The sequence below is a fragment of the Hoplias malabaricus genome, chromosome X2 (assembly GCF_029633855.1).
Source record: "Hoplias malabaricus isolate fHopMal1 chromosome X2, fHopMal1.hap1, whole genome shotgun sequence".
NCBI lineage: Eukaryota > Metazoa > Chordata > Actinopteri > Characiformes > Erythrinidae > Hoplias > Hoplias malabaricus.
The window spans coordinates 22978558-22984004 of NC_089819.1; positions in this window are offsets into that span (position 1 = coordinate 22978558).

Genomic DNA, 5447 nt, shown 5'->3' on the forward strand with positions numbered 1-5447 from the left:
AATGAAAGTTGAAAAGACGTCCAAACACAGACATTGAAAAGACGACTATTAGACGTATTTTGGACGTCCATTGACGTTATTAATTGGTCCGGAAATAAATTACTCGTATAAAACACATTTTGGACGTCCACTGACGTTATCGATTGGTCACCACTTAACTAACTTATTAAGATGGATTTTGGACGTCCATTGACGTTTAAAATATGTCCTTGACGGACAGACTACTTTTAGACCTATTTTGAACGTCCAGGGACGTTCCTTGTTTACTGGGGTCCTTCAAATGCTTCAAAAATACTTGGAATAAATTGTTTTTAAATTGACATCCATTTAAAAGACAGATGAGGGAAACAGTTCCTTACTGGTGTCCTCTCAATCACATAGGTTCTTGTTTATTTTTAGAAAACTGGTGAAAGAAACAATCACACAACATTTGCATGTTTACCTCCCCGTAACAGTGCTCCCAGCATATATTTCCTGACAAATGCTATGAGCAAGTCAGTGACCACCGCAGTCTGGAGCTCTACATCTGTTTAGTCTCATTATTATGCATGATGCCCAGAGCTACACATTCCCCAGTTACCCCAAAGACAGGGAGTGATGCTAGGCTATAGCCAGTGTTGACAGCTTCCACCTCCCTCCATCCCAGCTCCAGTGCTGTTTAGTTGGAGCCAGTGGGGCTAATTCCCTCTAGCAACAGCTGTCCTTTACTATCGGATATGCTAACTTCTTTGTTGACAAAGACAAAACAGGAGCATTAGCGTCAACAGAGATTTAGCAAGAATCATCGCTAATGTCAGGGAACATCTCGTTACTTTTCACGTCTCTGGGCCCATACTTTGCATCAACAAAAGCTAAGAGTGTGCTGATAAGTATGCTAATGGATGTGTCTCCTTTTTGTTTGGGGTTGTTTTTGAAGCACATCCGTGTCAACGTGGCTCTTGAACGAGAGGGCGAGGGCAGGAAGTGATGCAAATGAGCGAGGAGGGGTGAAAAGAAAACAAATCTGTTAATTAATACATACCGGCTGAAAAGGGCTTGGAGGATTACCTGGAGGAGGGGGTGAAGTGCTGTTGATGCTGGGTTAGCGCTCCGAACGGGAGCTGAGAGTGCTTTAAACAACCCATGTGAAGTCTTGTTCAGGCGGCTAATGCATGTATCACCAAAGCACAAGAGAGCTGCCCAAGCGACAGAGGGCCTAGAACTCAGAGTGACCCACAGTGACCCCGACATGAGTGCTCAGCGAAGTTCAACAGCCACTCGGAAAAGGGCCGGCCGGCGGAAAGGGCCACTAATTAGGGTGTGGAACATGGATGACAGAGTCCCGCAAGAGCTAGCACACAGTTGGAGTGTATACTGAACCTTGTCATGTAGGTCAGTTTGAAGCTTTTAGCAAAGCCATGCATATTAATGGTTGCCCCCCCACCCCACCCTTCTCCATCCACCCCCTCTTCTCACACACACACACACACACACACACACACACACACACACAAACACACACACAGTCACAGAGGAGCTAGATGCTGCCGTATGGCTCTGGAGGCTTTGGGTGAATTAACTGTGGGCTTTTTCCAGAAACATATGCATTGCAAATTGAAATTACAGCCTGCTACTGCAAAGGTCCCTCTAGCATTCTGTGCCGAGCGCTCACAAATAAAGGTGCATAATGGAGAATGAGTGATGAGCTTGCCGTGGATAAATTAATTAGGGAGGTGCAGAGAGATAAGCATATGTTTTGTACAGTAGCCTGAAAAAAAGAAAAAACAATGTCATTTCAAGCTGATTTTTAAAAAAAAGTGTATCAGAAATATCTTCATGTGATAATGTACCCCAGGAACACATCTTAAATTTGCCACGTATTGCAGCGTATAATCTTAACAGGAATGTAGTGCATAGGTGAATGGGACAGCATAGCTTGTGGATAGCGCATGAGATAGATATCTTATGCCCATGTATTTTATAGATCTTGGACTGTTTGATGGTCCACTGATCATCAGTGTAAACTGGTGTTTTAAAAGTTCTATTTCCAGTCCTAGAGCTGTTGTAGATGGGAGCTGGAGATGTGCAGAGGGCAGTGGGCAGCCCCTCTGAGGCCTGTGTGTACTGACAGAGAGAGTCTTGTGCGAGTGCTGCTTGTCTGAGCGTTTCTGCTTTATCCCATGTCCTTTCAGTTCTGCTCGTGGACGGCTGGCATGTATCTTCAGCTTGGCCTCACGCTCTGTATGGCCCAGCGTCACTCAATCCTCTGCCTTGTTTACGGCGCGACTGTCAATCCTGCAACCCCCAGCACATACACACACGCGCTTGAGTAACGTCTCCTCAGTTGCACTCCAGGATGTGTGATGTACATCAGTGGTAATCAGATAAGTTGGGTAGCATCCTCCTGCTATCGCTCCCAAACAACATCTTCACTCAACTGAGTGCCAGAGTGCAACTGTCACATTACAAGCCAAAGCAAACATGTTCCACCGCTCTGAGCAGTAAACAAAAAAAACAAAAAACAAAAAACAAAAACAAAAAAAAAAAAAAAAAAAAAAAAAGAAAAGAGAGAGGAGATATAAAAGTCCAGAGATTTTTAGCATGACAGGCAAAAACAAAAAAAGAGGCCCCACCACCACTTCTTTCAGGCAAGGCCAGGAGGGAGGCGGGGCCAAAGCTGCTGTTCTGTTGCCTGTTTGAATTCCTTAACCAATTAAAACAGCAGAGCAGAGTGCCTAATTTAATATGCGTGACAGAATGGTGGATTACAAAGTATGTGTGTGTGTGTGTTTGGGGGAGTGTGGGGGCAAGGGGAAAGGGGGGCTAACCACAGCTAATTATGTGGTCAACAGTCTGCCGTGATGCCATTGTATCTTCCATTTAATTTGCACATAAATCTGCGCCTTCATGACGGTAACATGCGTTTTTGATCTCGCGGCCCAAAAAGCCAGAGCTTTCAAGTGCATTGTTTTAATGAGGCACCGAACATTTGGAGCTGTTTTTGCGGCTGAAAGGAGCGCGGCGGGGAAAATGCGCGGCCCTGCTACTTTACGGTTCCGTTTGTCATTATTTCATAATGAGCAAATAGCCTTATTATGCCTCTGTTGCTCTGGGTCATAATTGAGTAAGTCATTGTTATTTACCTCCCCATAGCTATGTTTGCTAGTGTGTGGTGCCAAGAGCTTTGGGTTTTATTGTACTAAGATATGGCTTGCAGCGTGCCGGCGACAAAGTTTGCCAATTATTTGTGGATTTTCAAGCTCCAGTGAACAAACACATCAAAAAAAAACCCACAACTAATTATAGGATAAAATTTATTTAAGTGCAAAATTAGTTCAATCCAATTTTTGATGGCGCCTTTGGGATGAAAGTTTTAAAATATTCATATATTATAAGAAATGTCAACAAAGTATCTCACACTCACTCACATGTCTGTGTTTATCCCTTACTGGAATAGTCAGGCATTATTATATATTTACAGTGTTGTATTCAACAAAACTTATTACATTATTTCCACAGTGTGTGAAATTATCCACAGGTGTGAGTGTTTGAGTGATTATGTGAGTGTTTGAAATTGTCCACAGGTGTGAGTGACTGGGTGAAGGTGTTACGCCCTATGATTGACTGGTGCCATGTCCAGTGTTTTCTTGCTTTGCGCCCAATGATTCTGGGTTAGTATTCATCTCAATCTTAGACAGGATGAAGCAAATGAATGAATGAATGAATATAAAATATGCACTACTTTCTGTGACTGTCTGTGAGGAGTGTGATGTGTTCTCTCTGTGTCTGCGTGGGTTTCCTCCGGGTGGCTGTCTGTGAGGAGTGTGGTGTGTTCTCCCTGTGTCTGCGTGGGTTTCCTCCGGGTGACTGTCTGTGAGGAGTGTGGTGTGTTCTCCCCGTGTCCGCGTGGGTTTCCTCCAGGTGACTGTCTGTGAGGAGTGTGGTGTGTTCTCCCCGTGTCCGTGTGGGTTTCCTCTGGGTGACTGTCTGTGAGGAGTGTGGTGTGTTCTCCCCGTGTCCGTATGGGTTTCCTCTGGGTGACTGTCTGTGAGGAGTGTGGTGTGTTCTCCCTGTGTCTGCGTGGGTTTCTTCCTGGTGACTGTCTGTGAGGAGTGTGGTGTGTTCTCCCCGTGTCCGTGTGGGTTTCCTCCGGGTGACTGTCTGTGAGGAGTGTGGTGTGTTCTCCCTGTGTCTGTGTGGGTTTCCTCCGGGTGCTCCGGTTTCCTCCCACAGTCCAAAAACACACATTGGTAGGTGGATTGGCGACTCAAAATGTCCATAAGTGTGAGTGCATGGTGCCCTGCGAAGGACTGGCGCTCCCTCCAGGATGTTTTCCTGCCTTGTGCCCAGTGATTCCGGGTAGGCTACGGACCCACTGTGATCCTGAACTGGATAAGTGGTTACAGACAAAGAATGAATGAATGGATGATCTGTTTTGTATGTAATTTGTACAGGTATGTACTTCCTGCAGCAGCTGACAGCTTTATAAACCTCAGGTGACTAGACTTTTTAGTCTAAATGAATGGGTTTCATTTAGGACGAGTTCTGAAAGTGTTACAGTTTGATAAGGGAGCCCGTGATAAGAGAGGCATAACCATGAAACCAGGATAAAGACCCACATTAGTGCAACACATAAGGGAAAATTTGTGTGAACAAGGTATGCATGCTTGCCCTTCTCTTCCAAGAACCCAAAAAAGATTCCCCTTTGGACCGGCCCAAAAAAACCCCTCTGTCCATCTTTTTTTAATCCATAAATACTGCTGCGGATTTCTGCAGCGCTTGCCAAAAGCGCAGCTCATCCAAACTCATTTGCAGCAAAGTCCATTATGATCATCACTTGTGGTGATGAATTCCCGGCGACGGCGGCGGCTCGCTGCAGCCTCCACACACACATAATGACATTCTGCTCTCTCTGGCAGCGCTCCCGCGCAGATCGCTCACTCTAAACCGTCTGCGTGACAGACAACCAGCCCCCGCCAACGCAGCCAACAGGGTCTCTGTCACCCTTAAAGGGACGGGGCTGAGTTATTCCAAAAACATTATGCCGTCTGGCTCAAAGTCTTGAGGTTCTGGAGGAAAAGCCATTGACCTAGCGATGCTCCAATCGCAAACGTGTTCTTTCATAGCAACTGTTGTTAGGTCAGACAAGCTTTACAGAAAGTAAGTAGGTGTGTTGTAGAAGTGTTTTTAGGAGAAAAAGTAATTGCCAATGAAATGCTTCATTCAGCCCCCTCCAGGGTGTGTTCCCGCCTTGCTCCCACTGATACCGGGTAGGGTCCGGACCCACAGAACTGGACAAGAGGGTACAGACAATAAATGATTGAATGAATGCTTCATTCACAAAGAAGCTGTTCCCAAACTTGGGGCACAGCAAGGCAAATTAATACTTACATAATGCATGTCACTTGTAACAATTCCACTGAGATTTGTCACTATTATTTCTTTTGTTCAATAAGAAAGATATACAA